The sequence below is a fragment of the Arvicanthis niloticus genome, chromosome 22 (assembly GCF_011762505.2).
Source record: "Arvicanthis niloticus isolate mArvNil1 chromosome 22, mArvNil1.pat.X, whole genome shotgun sequence".
In the NCBI taxonomy this organism is placed as follows: domain Eukaryota; kingdom Metazoa; phylum Chordata; class Mammalia; order Rodentia; family Muridae; genus Arvicanthis; species Arvicanthis niloticus.
In genome coordinates, this window is record NC_133429.1 from 8,860,594 (window position 1) to 8,885,192 (window position 24,599).

The window sequence follows — 24,599 nt, forward strand, 5'->3', positions numbered from 1 at the left end:
AGCTCCTCCTACATATCACCCTTCCTGTTAAAATGAAACTTTTCTCTTAAAATACAATTAGAGCATAATTATGTCAATTTGTACCAGTGAGGTACAAGATAGTCCTAATACCCAGTCCATCATTTTGTTGACTAACCAGCACCTCTGTCGTCTATCCTAACTAAAACATTTAGTTCTGAACCTGGCTTTAGGATGAATGTCAGCTGACGACCATCCACTCAAATCTTTTCTCTCAAGGTAAATAGCCAGGATTGGCTATGAGGCTATAGGTTTTCAACCCCGTCAGAAATCCAGAATGACTGAGTTAACTATAATTGTGGGAAGCACAAAGCATAGCTTCTAAAACTTAGCCAATTTATAGAGACCTCTGAACACCTGGACACTCCCTCTACTTCAAAATGTTGGAGCATCTGTTCTTCTGCCTTCTGACCCAGGATCATCTGACAGACCTTAGTGCTGCAGAATTATTAAGGGCTGATTACTCTGTCTAGGCAGATATAATCAGTTGACTATTCTGCAAGTGTGTTTTTTTCTGGACAGTAATTTGTAGAAGGAAAGAGGCAATTCTTGCCTAGTGGCTGTCTCACCACAACTGGAGTAACTCCAAAGATGCTCAATTTCTTCTTAGAATTCAATAAAGGAAGCTGTCAGGAGCAGACAGGTGTCTAATCAAAATGAACATTATTACAGAAATGTTTGTCATGTCAATTCTGTGGATTTCTGATGTTTTGAAAACCAACCAACTATCCATGTAAGGTAATCTGGACTGTTGTCTGTTAACTCCACTCAGCTATTTCTAAATAAAACATAGGAAACACTCTAACAATAAACTCCAAATTATGAATTTGCTATAGTCCCTTAACTCACAGGCTGACAGTCTCAAATCAGTTAAAAAAGTTAAAGAAGGGCTGGGTCTAAGCCTTGTATTCCTAAATGTGTTATACTGGTACAATGCGTATGAGAGTAACAATATTCATCTCACTTTTATATCAATAAGAAGCTCATACCAATAAAAACCTTAAAATTTGCAATCAAAGTAAATTGGTGCCGTTTAAGTATTTATATCTTCATCTTGATACTAATTATACAGATTTCTACTAATAGGTTATGGCTATGCAATAAACCCTAGCTAATCCTCTCTATTCCCACAAAATCACTACTTTTCTCTAGAAAGACAGCCCAACATTTACCACCTTAGTCCCCAAGCCCAGGAAATAGGGGCGCTGACTCTTCATTAGCTTCTTCAAGCTGATTATGGGCATTGAGATATTAGAAGAGGAGTGAGGGGAAGAGCAAATTGATAATGATCTGAGTTTTGAAAATAAGCCTTAGAAGAGAAAACTAAACTTTGATCTCAGATTTGAACTTACACAGTTGTAACCAGGGTCCAGTTGGACAAAATAGTCATATATACATTCGCATGAAGGGGACATACTACTGATGAGAGACGTTTAACAATGGTTCTTCAAGCACAACAAGAAAACTCAGGAAGAGAAGAGCTTCACTATACATTTGAAGATGATACAAAACTGATTGCTGTGAATAAAAGTGAAGGTGGCTATGAAAACAGATGTAACTACTGAAGCACCTGCCTCTACAGAGTTCAAGGAACTTGTTCAATTGGATATCAATTATCTTATGATGCAATGCAACTTACAGATCATCATCTTCTCAGTATTCACACTGGATCATGTCATAGAGAACACTACATCCTGTCTTAGAGACATCTCTGTAAGATTGGTAACAGTGTAGAGCATTGGAAAGAATATATAGACTCTATAGGATGACTAACCCATTAGAACAGGGACTTTATGCAATTGAAATTTTTTTTTAAAGAACTGTAGAAATTACACGTTCCATGTAATGATCTCATTTTCTCCTCAGATGTTGAAAAAAGACATGATAAGAAACAAATAACTTGGATAACATCATGTTTCTATCATGGCTCTGTTCCTCAGCTGTACCAAACATGTACTGTCCCAAGAGTTAATTTGAAAGGACAACTCTTTGGAAAAAAGCTGAGTTCTATTTGTCTTAATGGCAAACTGCCCGCAGGCAAGTCTTGTTTTGAAATGCAGATACTGCTGTTAATTTAAGTTGCCCATGGGTGTTTAGTTAGACAGTCACAGAGGAGGAGTAGAGTTTGGTACTATATTATGGCTTGACTCCATTACCTATTTGCATAGCTTTCAAGGCAAATACAAGAATTTACATTTTATGCCAGAAGTATGAGCCATATACAACTAGGTATCCAGTGCTTTATGAATCAATGTCATTATTATAAATGTAATGATACTGATTAGTTATTTTCTGTGTATTTATGGTGATGCAGAAGGCATTCAGGCTACAAAATGTGAAGGGCATGCAAGGCCTAAGTGAATTCAGTTACAACAAATAACAATTTTCCTTCATTATTAGATTCAGAGAAATTACAAGCAAATGTGTCTGCAACTCGGAAGACAACTTTTCAAAATACACCATCACCAGCAAAAAAACAACTAGTTTGCAAATTTCCACCCATTGTTTCCTTGGACAGAATGCTGCCTGGTCCAATACTTGTGAGCTTCATTTTGAGTTTCTAGAGCTGTCCTATTTCACATAATTTCTGGGAATCTTTGTTCTAAATGTAAATTGTTTCATCAAACTGATGAATGTATAGATAACCAGCCTATTCATGAGGGTAAGATTTTTTAAACAGAAATAAATACTACTGAAGTTTAAGTCTTCTAATTTAAAGAAAAATGAAAAGAGAGAAAAGAAATTGTATTCCGATATTTTGCAGTTATTTCAGCAAAGACCCAAACTCACCAGCATGTTGGATGAAATGGATCTATGGAAGTGCCCCCTCATTCTCCAACTATCAATTCTGTCAGCTGTGTTATGATTCCATATTAGCCTAGAGTCTATCTTAATAACATCACCTCTGAGATTACTTTTATAATTAAATATATCTGTAAACCTTTATTTGATATTATCAATGCATTAGATGGACATGTTCTTTGCTATATTGATTTTTTTATCCTAGTGGACTATATATAATTGCCATCTAGTATAGTTTAGTCTATTTTAAAAACTCTACTAGATTTCCACTTAGTGTATAATAATCATTTATGTCCAGCATCTATTTTAGCACTAAGTTTTCATCAGGAATTTATGCTGCAAGGGAACAAGTTTATCTTGTTAGACACATGAGAATTACTGCCCACTCCTCAGGTATTTTAGAGCAGACTTTTCTGTCATCAATAACTGTAATCATGTAGTCAATTTCAAAGAGCAAAAATATGGAGTAAACCTGTGTGTGGTCATCATTTTTATAGACCAAAACCATGGCAAAATGATTGAAATTTGGTCCAATTCATTGGGTTCTTAAATGTAACAGTATCTTTAGATAAAGATAGTTGAAAATAAGAAGTCACAGAGGAAGGAAATGAAAGTCTCAGAAGTGTAGTGAAAAAAGAAAGCTTTCTTAAAAACACAAATGTTAGGATTTATAATAGAGGTTAGGGCAGACAGGAAGTAAAATAGTGATTTGATCTTCATAAGAGAAATAGCCCAGTAGTAACTTGGATTGGCATGCTTGAGAAAGATAATCATAGAAGAAGAAAAAAGTAAGAGAAGACCATTGACCAAAATGCTTTGGTGTGGTTCAGTCCTGAGGATTATCTGATTCCATGAAAACCTTGGTGTTTCAAATTGTTAATAATGGTTAGGGAAGATACTATATTTGGAAGCTAAAAAAGTATAAAAATTCAATGTCTTCTTCATTCCTTTCAGTTATAGCTATGCATCCATATTAGCCACGGTTCTGATTTACCTTAAAAGACATATTTGTACTTCTGCTGTTTGGATCTGTAATAATAGAAGCTTGTCCTTATCCACATGGGATGTTACCCATAATTGTGGAAAGTGGGCAAGATTTAGATCAAATTTTCAGGTTCTTATTAAAAATTGTACTGGTCCCTGAGGTATAAGATTAACACTCAACTTCACATTGACTGGAATGAAGAGGTCATGCTTATTGTAGGTTCGGTTTTAAAGGTAAGGAAGGTTTTTGCATCACCAACATTCACCATCCCTAGAGAGATGCATATGTGCTTTCTGGCCTTGAGATTACCTGATGCTCACAGTTACCGTGAACTTAGGACACATAACCTCTGGATAAGAGGCAAGGAAGGTAAAAGTCTGACAAGCTCAAAGATTGATCACAAAGACACAAGTGAACACCTTCTGTTGGAAGTTAACTTCCTCATATATCAGATGGGCTTTGTTTTGGCATTACTAATATTCCCACTGATGTCACCTCTATAACTGTAGCATGTGAATGCATAGCAGAAGGAGTAATAATAGTGGTAAAGTTGTGTTTTATAATATACATGTCTTAAATCATACTTACCAAAAATATTTCTTACAAATAACAAAAGCAGTACAAAATAGGAACTCCACCACAAACTCATAATAGGTTATAAGAGACTTGGATGTTACTGTCTGTCCAATAGATACATGATTTTTTTCCTTCTCTACCAAAAAACATAGCAGCACTTTCATTTTTGCCAGATATTGCCATCCTAACACCATGTCAAATAATCAAAAATTAGCCTAACCTACTTCTAAATAATCTACAACACTTTTCTTAGCAGTGAGCAGCAGTAACTCTGAAGCAATTATCATTGTTTTATTTTTATTTGGGCCATGATCTCAGCTTTCCTCTCAGTAGACTGTGGAGCAATGCTCCCAGACATCAAGAAAAGATAAAAGTCTGAGAGTAGGCATGCTGAATAACATTAGGTAAAGGTACTGAATGATCCCTCCCTGGCCCTTGAGCTTGGCAAGTGTTTCTGGTTCTTATTGCCAGAAGCCTGGGGACTCATGATGCGAGGAAAAGTGGATCAATAACTGAAGGTGACCATGTGTATTGAGAGCAATTTAAAGGTACAGAAATATCTGGGAATCATCAATTTTTTTTTGATTCGCTATCCTTCTCTCATGAAAGTTAATTGTTGTATTTCATGAACAATGACACTTTTCTGTTCTTCAAATAACCCTCTGCTTACAATTAATTTTATTAGTTTATATAGTTGAATATTTGTGGAGAGCCACACTGACACTGCGCGCCCTAAAGATGGCGCCTGTCAGATGTGCCAGAGCAGTACAACTCCTGGCTGGGCGGAGAGATGGGAGGACTTAGCAATCGCCTGACCTGACATTGCTAGGCCCGAGCCTATGGCTTGCAGTGGCGTGATGTGGCGTGCTGGGACGTCATTTCAGGGAATATAAGGCTCACCCTAGGAGGAGGAGGGAGCCATCAGATCGCCCCGGGGCTCACCCATTTTCTTTCAAGGCCTGAGTAAATTGCTGTTGGAAGGAACTGTTGTGCGTGTCTTTCTTCCCACTGGTCGGGAGCTCGGCGCATCACAATTGGTGGCCCGTGGGGGGGGGGGGGAACCTGTCTCATTAAAGAGCGGGTTCGAGGATAGAGTTCCAGAACCTTCAAGCAATCAGGGCAAGCGCTTGGTAAGTGACCAGTAAGTGTGGTCCAATTCCTTTTTCAAGCTCTCGGAAGAAGATGATTAAGGTTCGCAGTGAAGCGGCAGCAGTAAGAGAAAGGGAAACTTTGGTGTATGTGTATTTCTGCTTGGCAGCTCTGTGTATGTGTGTCTGTGTATGTGTGTGTGTGTGTGTCTTGGTGAGAGAGAGAGAAAGAGAGAGAGGGGGAGAGAGAGAATCTTGACACAGGCAGCATACCAAATATAGTATGATTTAAAGTCTAATTCAGACCAGGGATTATTTTAAGTCCAATTTACATAACACTGGGTTTTAATTGTGTCACAGGAAAAAAGAAGTGCATTTACAATAATACCAACTTTCCTCCTTTTAAGATGGCACATATTTAAACACTTAGAAGAATTTATATCAGGAAGTTTGGGTTGAAAAAAGGGGCAGGGATTTCAGAAGACCTATAAAACAAGTCAACGTGAAAACATGTTAATTTGATCTACCATGTCCTCTGAAAGCCTAGTTGCATTGTTAATTTTTAGAAACAGTTTTTCTGAAAAGTTTGAGTAGAGAGTGAATACCCCTGAAGTATCTGTATAGTTTAGTTTTCAGCTCATTTAAAAAGGTAAATTTTTAAAGGTGCAGGGACATAGTTTTCTGAATAGATTTTGAAGAAATGTAACTATTCTTTGAGAATTACTGGAGTTACTAACATACTCTAGTACAGCTTATAATGTTTCTCTTATAAAAGCAAAGGAAATTGAAAATAACTTGATTCTGTATCAAGAATCATATTTTCCTATTAAAAGTGGCAATTTCATGATAGCTGCAGATGTCTCTACTTTGTTTTAAGTCATGAGGTGATTTGATTTCCTTTATAGCAGTTGGATTTTGAAGATGCAATGAGAATTTTTTGATAATGTAGTATAAGAAAAAAAAAGCACCAGCAACCTATGATAAGACTGCCTTTTTGTGCACTACTGAACTGGTTAAGCCAATGTGATCTTCTTTGGTGAGCTCTTAAGAAATAGGTGTCTTTGATGGAAACTTGGTAGGCCTTTAACAGCAGTGGTGCTAATGAGCACTGCTGTAATAAAGTCACCATTATTTTTTATGAAACATCTGAACATTTTCAAAAGGCTTATGAGGGCATTATTTTGAGCATCTATTTTGAGGTGATGTTTTAAAATAGCTAACATCAAGTCAAATTGTAAATTAGTTTTAAATATATTGCCTTAAGGACCTACTAAAGAACGTGCCACCAAACTTTTGGGTAATAGTTGAAATATCCTTGTCGAGGGCAGGAAATCAATGTTGACTTAAACATTTTAATTTTCAATCCAACCTTTCTCTTTCACTTTTTTTTTTTTAATTCCATTGTTGTTCATCTACTGTGGCTCAAGCTTTGGAATCAAAGAGTTGATTTAGTGCAGGAAACTGAGTGGTTTGTGTGTTACTTCAATCCCTTATGATAATATCTCTCGAGCAGCTAACTTGTCTAAAGCTCTGTCTCAACAGCCAGCAGGCAATTGGTCCCGAGGGTTTGACTCCCCGATGCAAGATCATCATTAATTCTACCCGAGTTGATATGTCACTGGCATCCGGACTATCCTCGTGGATCCTTCAAGCAGTTTATCATTTGAAGGAATGGGCGAGAATAGGGGTGCTGGCTTTTGTCCTAATGGCAACCAGTGCGTTGTGTCTGCTCTGCATATGCTGTATGGTGAGAGCCAGACGTAGGGATATGGCCTTGGTAGTCCGAGCTCTCAATGCCCTTGATGAAGGAGTGTCACCACAGGCGTGGTTGGCCGGTGTTAAGCTTTAAACATTCCCAGTATTTGTTGGAACAGCCCTTGCACCCCTAGGACTTTTGAGGTCCATTGCACAGGGAAGGGTGTTCCGATACATTTGGTGCCACAGCTCTTGCACACTTGGAGGGTTTAACCCATTGCACCCAAGAGAGTGTGGTACTTATTTTTTGCTTGCCAGTTCTTGATCGCTGGACTCCTAATGAAGAGTCTTGCTTGATCGTACTGTGTCTGCAACAAAATAAAAAAGGGGGAACTGTGGAGAGCCACACCGACACCACGCGCCCTAAAGATGGCACCTGTCGGATACACCAGAGCAGTACAACTCCTGGCTGGGCGGAGAGATGGGAGGACTTAGCAATCGCCTGACCTGACGTTGCTAGGCCCGAGCCTATGGCTTGCAGTGGCGTGATGTGGCGTTCTGGGACGTCATTTCAGGGATATAAGGCTCACCCTAGGAGGAGGAGGGAGCCATCAGATCGCCCCGGGGCTCACCCATTTTCTTTCAAGGCCTGAGTAAATTGCTGTTGGAAGGAACTGTTGTGCGTGTCTTTCTTCCCGCTGGTCGGGAGCTCGGCGCATCACAAATATTTACACTTTTTAAGGAATGGATGTGAAACTGTAAGACCTTCTCACAGGTAAAACAGGGTGGTCACGTAAAAACATTGGTCACTATTCCAGGTGAGCCTGTAAGCAGAGTTGTACATGTATATTCCAACTTTACTGTGAACTGAAAAGTACTAATTCAACAAGTTATACAATCAGAATGAGGAATTTTCTGGCCCTGTCATGTTTTGATGGTTGATTATTTTCTGAAGAAGCAATTGGTTTTGTTCCTCATTGTTTCCTTGTTGTTTTTTAAAGTTATTGTTTATTATTTCTTTTTTATTATTATTACACATTCATTTATTCATTTTATATCTTGAATGCTGACCCCTCCCTCATCACCCTTCACAGAATCTCTTCCCTTCTCCTCTGAGCATGTTAGGGTCCCCTGTGTTATCTTCACCCCCTGGCACATCCACTCTCTTCAGGGTTAGCACATCTTCTTCTACTGAGTCCAGTTTGTGAAGGGTTTCCACAGACAGTCAACAGCTTTAAGGATAGCCCCCAGTCCACATGTTGGGAAACCCACATGGAGAGTGAGCTGCACATCTACTACATACATGCCATAGGTCATGATGGAGCTTTGGTATTCTTTTTGATAGCTGCCAATAGTGCAGGTTAGTTGACTCTGTTGTTGTTCCTGTGGAGTCCCTATCTCCTTCAGGACCATGAATCCTTTCCCCAGCACTTCCACAAGAGTCCTTGAGCTCCATCCAATGTTTGGCTGTTGGTTTCTTTATCTGTTTTAGTCAGCTGCTGGGTGGAGCCTCTCAGACAGCAGTTATGATAGGCCCCTATCTGAATGTCCCACATAGGAGCTGGCCTCCTTTGAGACAGGAAGAGCTTCAGGCTGTGAAGTAGAGTGCAGATCTCTGATTGCAGGTAGTAGTATGGACTGGAAGCCAGGAAAGGGAATATGAATAGACAGTAAGTTTACTTAATTGATACTGGAGCCAGAACTCTGCTTCTTTGATTCTAGTCTTACATAATAACACATAAACTCCTGCCTGTATGTTCCAAATTTGAGCCAAAGTTCTGGTTGGTGACAGGTTGGGAATCTCTTAAGAAAGTAGGGTCTCAACCAGCTGTTCTCAGCCTTCCTAATCCTGGGACACTAATATAGTTCATCATGTTGTGGTCATTCCTAACCATAACATCATTTTGCTGTTATTTCATAATTGAAATTTTGCTACTATTATAAATTATAATGCATAATGTGTGGTATATCTGTTATGCTGGATATATGATTTGTGACCCCCAAATGGATTTTGACACACAAGTTGAGAATCATTGGTCTAAAACGATATTTTTATACAAAAATATTTCTCAGATACTTCCTATACATTGATGATTACTTTTATTGATTTTTTTGTCATTAAAAAGGATTTCACTAGAAATATACAAGGAAACTGGTCTTCTTCAGATTCGTATGAAAATTGGATTAGTATCCCAGATGAAGATTCTGTGTTTGGAAACAATTCTGCCACACAAAGGTAATGATAGAGTAAGATCTTGAGGAACTGCACAAAGATAGAAGCAATGCAGTTTGAAGGTACATAGGCTTGTATTTACAGGACTATAAAAAGGAGTGATGTCCTATTCTGAGAGGCTCCCTTTTCTCAGACATGTATAGTCACTTTATATACAGGTGCATTTCTCAAGCAAGAGTGTTGTACCATGTCTGTAGTCCCAACATTTGGGCGTCTTCTACATTATAACTGCCATGGTTTACAAGACAGTCTATGCTACACAGTTGTGTGCAGGTCAGCCTAGATTATTGGTTTGAGTTCCTGTATGAGATAGATTAAATAAGTGTGTATAATATTTGTGGATTATTTACATCCTAATGTTATTACCATAGTATTGTGTATATTGTACCTGTTAAATAAGTGTCATTCATTAGAACATGAAGCTATTACTGAGTTTGTCTTTCTTAACTATAACTACCCTGAGAGGTCTGGGTCAGGTATAGCTTTGAGTTTTTGAATCATTTTTCTCATGTGATACTGCATGGAATGATTTCTTAGATAACAGAAACTTTGAGCTCCCATTTCTACCCAGGACCTCAGCATCTCTGCCTTACCTGTACCAGAAGCTTTTATACCTGCATTGTGTAGGGTCACTGGTGTGATTTATACTCCTAATGTTCCAGTGTGTCAGAAGTGTGTTATGTCTATTCGTACTACATTAGATATTAAATATGTCCTCATGTTGGTGGGAAAGATGGTTCACTGTTTAACAACACTGTTTCCATACACTGAACACACATGGACTGTAACTATCCTCATTCATTCTATTTCCAGGGAACCTGACACCTTCCTCTTGGTTCTGTGGGTAGCATGTAGCACACAGATATTCATACATAATTTTAAAAATTTTTCCCATAATTCTATAGGGAGAAATGTTTTGCAGAAAATATTCTAGGCAATACATTAGCTGTATATTCTTACTTTTTTTGAATTCTGATTTTACAATTACCTCATCTACAAAACATTTATGCCCATTTTTCTTTGTATTTAGACTTTTGTAAGTAACATTACTTGTTAGACAATCAACAGTAAAATTCCCCTTTTTCTTTGTATAGTATTCCACTGAAGACACCACAACCATATGTCCTCTTGCTCAACCATCTTCCTGTGAGTTATTAAAAATTAAAACCTCTTCCAGGATTCACCTAGACATCCACCTCTTATCTCTCCACTTAGCTCCTCGTGTGCTGTGGGATCAGACTTGCAGGAACTCATTATTTGTGAGTGACCACTCAGAAAATGTAAAAGGATATGATTTTTCCTTTTGGGAACAAAGTCCTCATTGTGATCCAGGAATTGGGACTACCTCAGAAAGGTCATTGACGTTAAAGGACAGTCTAGGATTGCATTCTTTTGGAGTGGGAGATGCACTGATCTGTTTCAGGAAGGATTGGAAAGGGAGATAGTTGATGTAGCTTGAAGAAAGTGAATAATTTCTTTTGGTTCTTTTGTACTTTATTTTTTCTTTCTTTTCAGACACTGATTTTAGATACTGATGTTTAACCAACAACATGCTGTGTGTCCAAAGGCTACAGTCAAGTTGAAAAAGTCGAGATTAACTAGGGTTTTGTTTGTTTATTTGCTTTCTATTGTAACTGTACTGGGAGCACATGATAGTTGTGCTTCATTGCTATAAGATTATTACAGTTATGAAAATCTCACCCAAACTGCACTTCTGGTCATAGAAAAGCAAATTGCATGCAATTATGTAATATATATATATATATATATATATATATATATATATATATATATTATATACAAACATACAACATGTGATATAAGGAATATTAATAAAAGTATAAAAGGAATATATACTTTCTATTATTTTAGCACCAAATCCTACTTATATAAAAAAGAATTGTGTATGTTTGCATTAGTTCAGGTCTATTTACCTCAGGTTTTCTGTAGCTCTTAATTTAACTATAAACCCATATGCTTTAATATTTTTAACACTTTATTTGTTTACTTTATATCCTGATTGCAGGACTCTCCACTAAGTCTGCTCCTCACAACCTCCTCCTCCCTCAGTTTAATTTTAATTTAAAACTTGATTTAACTTTTTTTGTGGGGGGAAGTTTTCAGAGGAGAAGGCAGATATGGAAGGACAGGAAAATGAGTGTTACTGGGTTGCATGAGGAGAAATTCACAGAGCATCAATGAAGAATATACATTTTGACAAGGAAAAAAAGATAGACAACAAAAAAGACAACAGAAAGAAAAGAAAGCAAGGGTATATTTTAACCAGTAGTTTCCAGGAACAAGGTCCGCAGGAAGGAAGTCATGGTGATGTTACTCATAATGAAGTAGGAAAGCCCAGGGAACAGCTTGTTCACTTTAGAAAGTGGCTTAATTTGCTACTATTGCTATGATAACACACTGATGAAAAGCAACTTATGGAGGACAGGTAACACTTCATGATTTACTTCTAGTTATCAGTTAACTGTGGAGAAATGTCAGGGTCGAAACTGAAGCAGGGTAGGAACCTGGAGGCAAGAACTGAAGCAGAAACTGTGTAAGAGTTGTGCTTCCTGTCCTGTACCTCATATCTTTCTTTATCTGATTAACAGCTCAAAGGTGGCACCGTCCTGGAGGTCTGGGCCCTACAGTTTCCATTGTTAATCAAGACAATGTCCAATAGACTTCCCTATGCACTAAGACAATCTGATGTAGGCATTTTCTCAACAAAGATCCCTCTTCTCACCAACTTCTTAGTCATTTTTCTATTTCTTTAATGAAACACCAGGAGTAACACAACTTATTGTAGTAAATATTTATTTGGGACTTAGAGATGAAGAGAGATTACATTCCTTCAAAGTCATGAGAGAGGAGCATGGCTGCAGGAAGGAAGGACAACCAAACATGAATCAGAGACCTGGTGGCTCTCATCTTAGGCTGCAAACATGAAGCACAGAGAGGACACAGCCAATGGCACCTGGTCTCTGTAACTTTAAATTTAACCAATGACATACTTCCTCCAGGAAAGCCAAGCCACTTAAACCACCCAAAAGGTCTCACCAAGATGGCATCATATATTGTGATGCCTGCAATTAGACCATCACAATGAAACTCCACCTCCTCCCCACACCCCTCAAAAAATCACTGATTTGAGAAACCGTTGAATCATTAATTTGATTCACTCACAGGTATTCTGGCAGCATATCAGTTCTGAAATGTTACTTTGCTTTACTGGTTCCTCCATTCTTTGCAATAGGTATGAAATTTAAATATGTTATCTAAGTTGCAAAAGTGTCTCCATTTTAGACACAGACTTCATTTCACAGGTTCATATCTGCTTGTGGTAACTGTTTTCTTCATCATTTTAGATTTTAATTTTTATTGATTTCCATTTTGTAAACTATTGGAAATGACAGAGGATCTTGTTTTTGCCTTTTGGTGTTACAGATGTCTCTTATGCAAATCATGATTGACAACAATGTAGATGTTTTGGGAGATGATGACAGTACAATTTGTAATGATATTCAAAGGAGATCTGATGACATAAAGATGTCATTAAATACTGCTGGTAAGTCACCTGTTATGAAAAGGCCATAGGTTGCCACAGTGGAAAAACCTCAAATGCTATTACTGAAGAATTCAAGATTTCCTCTGCTCTTTCTCAGGAGGAAGGTTCTAATTGTAAGGGAAGTTTTAATTAATCCTCAGATAAATGGACGGATGATAAAATTCCCTGATTTCATAAATTTGTAAATATCAGAGCAGCATTGTGGCCTATTATGGTATTAGAGTATGGGAAACAATTTTAAATAACACTTCTATTAAATTATATATGAATATATGTATATATACATATGTATACATATAGAAACACACAGTTATGCACACACAGACAGACACATAGATAGATAGATAGATAGATAGATAGATAGATAGATAGATAGATAGACAGAGAGAGAGAGAGATAGATAGATACATACTTACATGTGTATATGACAGAGGGACTCCTTATTTAGCCACTGTAAGACTTTCAGAATATTACCTGCTATATTTCTCACTTTGCTTCCCATGGTCCACAAGTTATGTAGATATCTTGGATGTGAAATTGTTTTTTTTTTTTTAAATCACTTAAAGAGTTATTTGATTTTAAAAATACTTTAAATTTAAATGTACTACAAGACTGAAGCATGTGCCAACAAGCTTTACTATCCTTGTGTAAAAACACTAATTATTGTTTAATTTACTTTGAGAAATAATCTTGTCAGGGCTTGGGATTTGCTATAAATATTAAGCTGCACAGGATCCATTATAACACATATGTGAAGAATAATAAAGATACTAAATAAAACATACCCTATTTTACAGGTAACACCATCCAAAAAAAGATATAGTGTTAACTCAAGTAATTTTTTGTGTAGAGTTCAGAAAATGCACTGAAAAAGTAGTCTTACCTGAAGTGGGGTGAATCTATCATCTGAGAATGTTTGTCTAACGAAGACATTTTGTTTTTTTAGGATGGGACAATGGAAAGGCTTCAACATATAATGTTCCACAAAGGAGCTATTTGTTCCAAATAGTTTCACTCACTATACTATTTTTCTGTTGTGTATTATATATATTTACCTATTATAATACATTTTATTAAAGTGTGTTGTTGTTTAGACTCCAATGTGCCTGATTCATGATTCTCCATAGTCTTTGGAAAATGGCATTTTCAGTATTCTCCTCTACCTCTGTTGCTCAGGCATCTGTATTCATGTGACAGATCCACTAGAATCAATTATTATTTCTTTCCCAAACTACAATCAAAATGATATTCTAAATACTGCTCAAGAAATGAACATGGGAGGTTTGTCTGACCAAATTCTTCTAGATTCTCACCATAAAACAGTCCCCATTGCTCAGAATAAGCTATGTAGTAGTACAATAAAATCAGACTCGCTCCTAGGCATTAGAGTAACAACTTTTTAAAAAGGAATTTATGTTCCTATTTTTGTGAATAGGTACTCTAGATAATTATTTTCATTGGGAAAAACAGGTCATGATTTGAGGGCTCAGGGTATCATCATACAGCAGTTCTGATGTCAGGAGATTGGAGCTACTGATGTCGCTCACCTAATTGAGAAGCAGAGGACGATGAATGTTCACATTCAGGGAGCTTCTTCTTTTATACATTCAGGAAGCTTGACTAAAGAACAGTACAGCCCAGTTACAGTGTTACTTTGCCCACATCTGTTACTTAAGCATAGACAGAAACTACTTACATTAAATATTCCCTGATAGTTGTGCCCAGAATTTTTTGTCATAAATAGTTCTAAATAAAATTCTATTGACAATCAATATTAATCCTCACACATGATAAAATTAGAGTTGAATCACAATTTAAAGAATATTGGAAATGGTCTAAAATGAAAGCTCAGTATCTAATGCAATTGAGACACAGGCTTTGTGGCATGAATCGATTCATCAAAACTTACATAAAAAACAAACAAAACTAGGTATTGTACCACAATCATGTGTAAACTAGAAGTTTCTACCTGGAGATGGGATTTGCAGATTGGAATGAACATGTTGTTCTGTAGTGGCCAAAAGAGATCCTGTGTCAAAAAGAGATGGAAAAAGACCAAAACTTGACTCTGTCCTCTTATATAAATAAGCTCAAAGCTCTAACTATATTGCCAGTGAGCTATGTATCTTACATGCGTGCGTGCCATCATTTCTTTCAATCTCTTTGAGAGTAATCCTTCCACATGTTAAAATATTTCAAATTACCTTTCCCCAAATACTGATATTTGTCATAGCCATTGGCTTCCTCTCAGGGGTGACAGGTTTAGTGCCTGTTGCCAAATAAATCTTACAGGGATGCCTCTGAATTCAACTGATTCTAGCAGGATATGACTTAGAAGCCTCTGTCTTGAAGTTTAGCTTCTCTGGTAAATAAAACAGCAGGCAAGTTGACATGTTAGGTAAGTAATTAATAATTGTACCTACCCTCCTGCAACACTTATGAAGTATGTCAATAACCAGTAGAGAAAGCTATCAGAAGAGGTGCAGTAAGTGACACTTACATGTCAGTAATATCCAAGAGGTCTTTGATTAGACTTAAGTTTATTTACTTTACCACATAATTGACCACAGTTCTGGGTCTTTCATTTGGTTTTTCAGAAAACAAAATGTTATTGTAATGAGGCCTCTAAAGTTCAGTAATTTGGGCCTTGTTATTTGTCTTTAGGATTATCCCATGCCAGACCGTTGACTTGACCAAGTCACACATTTTCACTCCTCTTTGACAAGAGAAATTCATTTTCCTAGTATATTATAAAGTAAATGAAATATAAATATACTATAAAGTTCCTTCCTTTTTGACTTTCCAAGTCTTCAATTCACCTTAATCAACTATAGTCTGAAATGGTAAATGTTGAAATATCTAGTAATAAAAAGGTGCATACATATTAGATGGAATACCATAATGATTTAAGTGAAGAAAGTTTTCATACCAGTAACTGCCTTATTTCTACCATTCCTTGTGATCATATCCTGATCATTTGTTTCTCAGATATGCTGGGATTTCCACTGCATTCCAGGCTGTACTGTACTCACACCAAAATATACTACTGGCCTTTCTTCAGATAGTCTACACTGGCAACACATGTATTTCCTGTAATTCTTTGTCTAGGATGGAATCTTGTGTGCCTTTCCCTAAGTCTGCAAATTAAAACATTTAAGAAACTGTTGTTTTAAAATACATGAGTCAATTATAAAGTTGGGCCTCTCTAAAATATTGTCTCAAGTTTTCCAAAGGTCTTTAAAAGTCAGTTATTGCAGTCTACCATGAAGGGACTGAGGGATCCAAAGAAGCTTGCAACCATGCAGGAAGAACAATATCAACTAACTGGTCCTCCCTGAGATTCCAGGGACTAAACCACCTACTAAAGAGTATACATAGAGGAAGCCATGACTCTATGTAGGGCAGCGGGCTGTGAGAAGCAGCTGGGTGTTTGGTTGAGCATGAGTTCTGAACCCCAGAAACTTTATCGGACGGCAGGAGTTCAGCTCTGCTCCCAGGCCCTGGTTCTTTTCACTTAGCTTCAGTCCTCCAATGATCCCTCCCACAGAGAGGTTTATGACCATCAGTCAGGAGGAATGGTCCCTCAGGCTCTCCCACATGCACATGAGTTATCTCCATAAGCTCTCAGGTCAAGCCAATAGACATTATCTGCTCTCAGACCCTAACCCACCCCCAAACTGTATATAAGGGCTCTATTTAGGGGAAGTAAAGCACGCTCAAGAATCATCCTGGTGTCTGAGAGTTTTTGCCACAAGAGCTGTAACACTTGGGGAGAGCTCTGCTCTCCCAGAACCTTCCTGGGACACCAAGCTTTCTCCTTGCCAGCTAGCCACCTAGCTGGCCCCTTATTGGCCCAGCCCAGGCCTGGACTGACTCAGTGCAGACAGACAGATGCCACACCTGGGAGAGACCGGTCATCAACATCAGGGGTAGGCAATCCCCCCTCATGCTTGCACGCTGTGTCCTTTGGCCTGGACTTCCCGCATTAGGCCAGGCCGGAGACCTTTGGACAGTGGAGACATAAGCCAGAGGCAGTGCAGAGACAGTAGCAAGCCCTCCCTGCTCTCACCTTGTCCCCAGTCATGAGATCTTCGTGGGACACCCTCCAGAACAAGGAACCAACAACTCTAGACATATGTAACAGAGGATGGCCTTATCTGACATCAATGGGAGGGGAGGCCCTTTGTCCTGTGGAGACCCAATGCCCCAACATAGGGTTATGCTTGAGCAGTGAGGCAGGGGTAGATAAAATGGTAGATAAGAACCCTCATCGAAGCAAGCAGAAGGGGGAAAACAGGATGGGATGGGGATTGCTGTGGAGGGGTAACCAAGAAGGAATACCATTTAAAATGTAAATAAATAAAAGGCTTGAGAAATAAATAATTTAAAAAATTTAAAAATCAAAATGAGTTAAAGATTCCTTATAAAGGAAAAAGTAAACAACGGTCACAATCAGATCTAAACAAAACAAAACAAAACCCCAGAAGTTTCTACAGTTTAAATGTTCAGCATCAGATATTGGATACTCACTATCTTCTGTGTTACAAACCTCACCATTTCCCCAGATCTACTTTCAGCAGGACACATATTTTGTTATGCTCATTCAGGTTATCTATACTCCATGACTGCACAGATCCCATAGTACAGGTAAATTCAAAATGGTAGAATTTCTCTATCAAATGACTGCACCTCACCAATAGGCTGTGTTGGGATCCCATGGGGAACACAATCTCATGTGTTGTCAATCACTCACTTTTTACCATGGACACTTCGTGCTTTGGGCTTCTAGAGAAACTGAGGCTGTACCCCATTATTGTCCTCCCCTACCTTGTAATAGTTCCCAAGACTCAGCTGCTCCCTAACATCCCTTCATGCTATCAAAACTAGGACCAAAAACATCAGTCAGAAACCTATGAACTTCTCATAATTGTTGTGGACTCTCACATCAAATCCAGGAAATCTTAGCATTTTAATCAGTGGATATAATTATGCTGTTTTGCTAATTTTTGCCGTCAGTTTTTACTATATTTTGAAAATGTTACTAGAGTCACAGATTCCCTCTTTACTCCTATAGTCATCTTTTAACTTTTACTGATGAAAACTGTTTTGAAATCCACTTTTGTTCTGGATCCCAATTTGGGCCTGTGACTGGACCTCCTTTCTCTCAAGCTCTTCTCCATTTTTGTCCTTGTAGTTCCTTCAGACAGGAACAATTCTGGGTCAGAGCTTTGGACTGTAGGAAGTCAACCCCATCTCTGCACTTGATATCCTGTCCCTCTACTGGAGGTGGACTCTACAAGTTCCCCCTGTCCACTGTAGTGCACTTCAGCAAAAGTCATTCCACTTGAGCCCTAACTGCCCAAATAGCCTGCTTTCTCCTCAGAACTTCCATTTTCCTTCAACCTCTCTGTCAACCTCATCAGACCTGCAGATCTTGACCATACAGACCTATAGATTTTTACTATACATACCTGCTGGTCTGCAATCATACAGATCCAGGATACTCATCAAAGGCCTGCCACATATGGACCATTGAAGTTAACCACTTCTCAGTACCTACTACAACAGGAACATCAATGAACCAAGACTGAACAGATGGCTAAAGGATCTCAAAAGAACCCAATCAACAAAAGCCAGAGCAATATGACACATCCAAAGTAAAGTTACCCCCACTAGAGCAGGAACTGGATATTCTAGCAGAAGCAAAACACACAAAAAATAAATGACCATAAATCCAATTTTATAAAGATGATAGAGACCTTAAAACAGTGAAGAAATACGTCCACTAGAGAAGTAAAGAATGGAGGATTTAGAAGGACTGAAGGAGTTGAAGGTGTTTACAACCCTATAGCTAGAAGAAATGGACCACCCAAAGATTCCATGGTCCAAATCCCCAACCAAAGAGTATAAAGGGAAGAGCCATGGCCCAAACTGCATATGTAGTAGAGGATTGACTTATCTTTAATCAATGAGAGAGGAGAACCTTGGTAGAAGCTCAATGCCCAAGCATAGGAGAATGCTTGAGCAGTAAGTTGGGACTGTAGGGGTGAGCATCCTCACTGAAGCAAGAATAGAAATGACAGGCATTGTGGCGGGGAAACTGGGAAGGGAGAAACATTTGAAATGAAAATAAATAAAATAGCCGGGCAGTGGTGGCACACTCCTTTAATCCCAGCATGTTGGAGGCAGAGGCAGGCAGATTTCTGAGTTCGAGGCCAGCCTGGTCTACAGAATGAGTTCCAGGACAGCCAGAACTACACAGAGAAACCCTGTCTTGAAAAAAACAAAACAAAACAAAACAAAACAAAACATAACAAAACAAAACAAAAAAGAAAATAAATAAAATAACCCACCAACAACACAAGAAAATACAAACATTTGAAAGTCTTTAAAGAGGATACCAATTCTTTAAAGATATACAGTAAAATAGAGTTAAACAGATGAAGGAAATAAAATTGTGCAAGACTTTAATGTGCAAATTGAAGCAATTAAAAAATGCCACAAACTGAGGGACTCTTCAATGTGGAAAACCTAGGAAAGAGAACAGCAACAAAATATGCAAACATCACCAATAGATCCAGGAAATGGAAGAGAGACTCTGAAGCATAGAAGACACAATATAAGAAATAGATTATAGGAATCGATCCAAAAAATGTGGTATATTTACACAATGGATTATTACTCAGCTATTAAAAACAATGAATTCAAGAAATTCTTAGGTAAATGGATGGAACTAGAAAATATCATCCTGAGTCAGGTAACCCAATCACAAAAGAACACACATGGTATTTACTCACTGATAAGTGCATATTAGCCCAAAAGCTTGAAATAGCCAAGATTCAACTAACTGACCACATGAAGCTCATGAAGAAGGAAGACCAAGTGTGGGTGCCTCGGTCCTACTTAGAAGGAGTAACAAAATACTCAAGGGAGCAAATATGGAGACAAAGTGTGGGACAGAAACTGAAGGAGAGGCCATCTGGAGACCATACCACCTGAGTATCCATCCCATGTATAGTCACCAAAGGTAGACACTGATGTGGATGTCAGAAGTGCATGCTGACAAGAGCCTGATATAGCTGTCTCCTTAGAGGTCTGCCAGAGTCTGACATATTCAGAGGCAGATGCTCACAGCTAACCATTGAACTGATGAAGGGGTTCCCAATGGAGGAGTTAGAGAGAAGACTGAAGGAGCTGAAAGGGTTTGTGGCCCCATGAGGAGAGCAACAATACCAACCAACCAGAGCTCCCAGGGTCTAAACCACCAGCCTGGGAGCATATAGGGCCGGACCCATGACTCCAGCTGTACATGTAGGGGAGGATGGCCTTGTTAGACATAGCTGTGAGAGGAGGAGATCCTTGGTCCCACGAAGGCTGAACACCAAGTGGGGTGGGGGGAATTCGAGGGTGGGGAGGTGGGAGTGGGGGGTATGTGGGGGCATATTCTACTAGAAGCAGGAGAAGGGGAAATGAGATAGGGGATTCCTGGGTGGTGGGGGGAATGGGGTAAAGGGGATAAAATCTGAAATGTAAATATAACATCCAATAAAGAAAGATAAAAAACCCATCCTTTCCTGTACAACATCTTTATTCAAATGTGTAGGAAAAAAAGTGTAGACACCAATGGCAATGAAATAACAACAGGAACTAATATCAGATGATATTATCTAGTTTAGGATCAAATTTCACATTTATAATTTCATTACTTGTACAATTAAGACAGACATACTCAAAGATGTCTTGGCTGAAAATGATTGATTAACCTTCTGCCTGAACCTATTTAAATACCACTCACATGTCAAGAACACATTGAGAATAATGCAGTTCTCATTTATTCCAGGCAAGAATAGACTTAGAAAGTATAAATTTCAGAAAAGCTTCACCATATTCTGTGAACCACGGCAAACTTAACCCGAGCCTTCATTTTCAGACTTCATATCTCAGCCTTCGTTTCTAGTTCTCCCTCTGCTTTTGTATTACTGAGATGTCAGAATGGTTCACTACATGCATTGCCATGAAGAACGGGTGCGGGGAAGGAATATAAAATAACCACACTTTAGAGGAGGATCACACTTGGGGCGGGGTGAGAACAATGACCTGGTTTAGCTGTACTAAACTAGGATCTTCCATGAGCATTTTGGAGGGAACTCGGTCAAAATCCGAGGTCACAAAACCCTATAGAGCCCCACCAGCACAGGCACCTTGGGTCTTCAGTGACCCTCATCTGCTGCATTGCTACAGGGCCTCAGAGTGGCTGTTCCCATACCTGAAAAGTGTGCTGATGGAGGGAGGGGGCTGTAGGTTTGGTGACAGTGGGGGCTGTAGATGAGTGGAGCTGGATCCCTGGGGAAGCTTGTAACCTTGGCTGAAGAATAGCAGGCATGATGTAGGGTATTTCTGGAGGAGAAAACTCCAGGTTTCACACTGGGGAAACTTTGGGGAACAGAAATGGGAATCTCTCTCCTTTGAGATCCTGCATGCACGACATGGATGGTGGAGCAGACCAGTCTCTTACTGTGTTTCAATCCTGGGGGAATGACACAAGTGCTATGGACTAGGAACACAGGAAATTAGGACTCTGGGTCTTGGGAAAGCTGGATGGGGGCAGGGTGGGCAGGTAAGAGCATAGGGGAGGTTGTCTTGTCTTAGAGCGGTTGGAAGTCCAGGGTACCCAGGAGGGACAGGCACACACCTCCATAGCCATGGAGGAAGAAGGCCGGCTGGAGGTTCGACATCTTGGGGACCCCGGAGGGCGGCGAGGCACCTTGGCACAGTTCCCGCCTCTGCCTCACCCGCGATCCCTTTTCTCAATCAAGTCCCTTCTCTGTCGCACCCGCAGCGCCCCGGGTCCAGGTGATCTCCCTTGTCCCGCCCCGGGCTCGGCTGGGCCGCAGCGCTGCTTGGAGCCGAGGCGGGGCGGGGCGCCTCCATTGTGGATCCGACGGTCCCGAGCCTCCGCCTGCGCGCAGCGGCGCCGGGAGCCTCGGGGATCCGAGGGCGCGGGCGGGCGGGGAGGCGGGCAGAGGAGGAAGGGAGCGGTTGGGAGCCGGGCAGCCGCAGCCTCAGGTTCCTCCCCTCAGCGGCGGCAGCGCCCCCTCCTCCCTCGCCTCAGCCGCCTGCGTCCCTCAGGAAAGATGCCACAGCCCAGGGCTGTGAGGAAGGGACCCGAGTCACCGCCCGAACCGCGTCAGCGCTGCCCTCGCGGGCGGCTGGAAGCAGGACTCGCCGCAAAGCCCTAGGAAGACAGAGCTCGGCCGAGGCTCGGCTTGTTCGAGCTGAGCCAGGAGAACCGCTCTGGGAGCTGCCCTCCCTTTGCCAGAGGTTGGGAGCATTTGCAGCAGAATTGGTGGCTTTCCCTCCTCCTCCATATATTCCTCCTCCTCCTTTTTCAACTTTTCTTCTTCCTGGGAAGTGAATTGCTGATGCCATGGGGACTTTATTCATTTATGATGCACCTGGATTCTTTTCCGGATTATGTTGCACGAATTTAAATTTGAAAAAGGAGTTTGTTTGTTTGTTTGTTTTTTTTTTTTGAAAGAAGTGTTCACTCTTTAGGTTTTTTTTTTCTTTTAATTATTATTTTATTTAAATATACAATTTAATTGTATTATTTTCTTAAAATGTTAAATCTATATTTTATGGAAACTTATCCTTAAGATATATATATATATATATATTTATGGGTAAAATTGAAGATGTTTCCTTTAAGTGAGGTGACTGGTGTTTACTGGATGTTTACTTCAGCACAGGCATTGTATGACAGTTGTTGAAATAAGAAGTGGTTTATTTTTTAAAACCATATCTTTAAAATTTTAGGTTCATGTAGTAACCTTAGACATCTTAAGGGCATTGACAAGAAAACCAGCAGAAACTGAAGCAAACATGTCCGGAGAAGTGTGTGTGAGGCAGTTGGAGCAGTTTAGTTTAGATGGGCCAGCCGAGACCAATGGGCAGTGCTTCAGTGTGGAGACGTTACTGGACATACTCATCTGACTTTATGATGACTGCAATAATTCTCCACTGAAAAGAGAGAAGAAGATTCTTGAATATCTAGAATGGGGCAAGTTTTCTTTTTAATACCCTTAATGTGTAGCTGGGCATAAACAGTATTAACTATGGTGAAAATGATGTGTATATCCTTAACAAAAGAACAAACGTCAATTAGTCAAGACTTTTCTCTCCCAGTTTTTCATAACTCTTTGCCAGGAGTAAAACTGTGCCACCTAATTTTTGCCTTGTTTGGCCTTGCTGTGTGTGAACTCAACTGTGCTTGGGGACAGCGGTGGGAGCTTTAAACTAATGCTGGGATTGGCAAAATTGGATTATTAAGCACAGTTATCACAGCCGTTCAGTGGGAGGGTATTTGTAGGTTGGAACATTCCTTCCCAGTCTTTGAAAATTACTGGAGATGAGAGAAGTTGAATTCCCTGTGTTCATTTTAAGACAACAGGAACGTGGAGGTGGTGATCAATGCGTTTAATTTCATCTCTGTATAGCTCAGGCAAAGGAAACTACTATCCATGTAATTTCCAAAAATTACTAGGTGCCTGAGAAATTTTGTGTGTGTATGTGTGTATGCGTGTGCGTGTGCGTGTGCGTGTGCGTGTGCGTGTGTGTGTGTGTGTGTGTGTGTAAAGCAGACGTAGTAGGAGAATGTGTGGAGGCTGCTCCATCTGCCTTAGATTTTATTCTAAATTGAACTTGTATTTACACAGGCTAGATGTGACTCAGGTGACCTGTAGTAGTGGACTAGATCAGTGCTGGGGGCAAACACTGCATGGTACCTTCAAGGTAGAAGGCTTGTCTGAACTCCTGGAGCCTCTGATGTCACTCAGAGGGAAATCTGACATCTAGCAGTGGCCATCATTGCCCAGGCTGGTAGAGAGGGTACAGTAGCTCTGGAGGGGTTTGGGCCATCTAGAATTTCGTGCTGTTGAAATACGTGTAGCTATCTAAATGATTTTTTTTATATTGAAGATCTTCATTCCCATTTTACCCTTAATTTTTTGAAGTAAAAAATTAAGTACCCGTTGTTGTTTGTGTTTCCAAATTCATTCAAAATTTGTTTCTCAGGTCAACTCCCACTTTAAGAATGCCTACATGAAACAATTTTAATTCTCCAGTATTCCAGTATTAGAAGAATGATTGATAGTAGCACAATGTTCCAAGGTTTTAAAAAAATTCACATGTGAATGGGATGATTTCACAAAGCAGTTTGTCCTCATCATGTGGGAAACGTAAGAAATCTTAAAGCAGTTGTCAGGCAACTTCTCTCTTGAGAGTAGATAATTTTTATGTTGGCACTGACTTTGCATCTACCTGTACTTTTTGTGCAGAATACAATATTTTATGAAGCATAGGGAGTTCTACACCCGGTGTTTCATAAACGTAGGAATTCTGTGGCGTTTCTTTTTTTTTAAAAAAAAGACTTAAAAAGGCTTCAATACCCTCAGAGTTGGAATTTGAGTCCTTCAGTGACAGCTTCATAGTGATACTGTAGTCTGTGATTATGATTGTCATTTAATATGTTATTCATTTGCAAGACGGTAGGAGAACTCTTTGTACATAGCAGTGGCAAATATAATTTAAAATAGTGTATAAGAGAAAATGCATTTCCATGGCTTCCTGATGTGAGGT

The 24,599-nt window shown here is 39.4% G+C and overlaps 1 long non-coding RNA gene across 1 annotated transcript; it reads left to right on the forward strand.

Annotated features, from left to right (window-relative positions):
- Positions 1-5,357: 5,357 nt before the first annotated feature.
- On the forward strand, positions 5,358-14,046 carry LOC143436009 (uncharacterized). Its single transcript, XR_013106268.1, has 4 exons — positions 5,358-5,511; positions 9,291-9,400; positions 12,842-12,962; positions 13,909-14,046. It is a non-coding gene; the product is annotated as an uncharacterized LOC143436009 (long non-coding RNA).
- Positions 14,047-24,599: the final 10,553 nt, after the last annotated feature.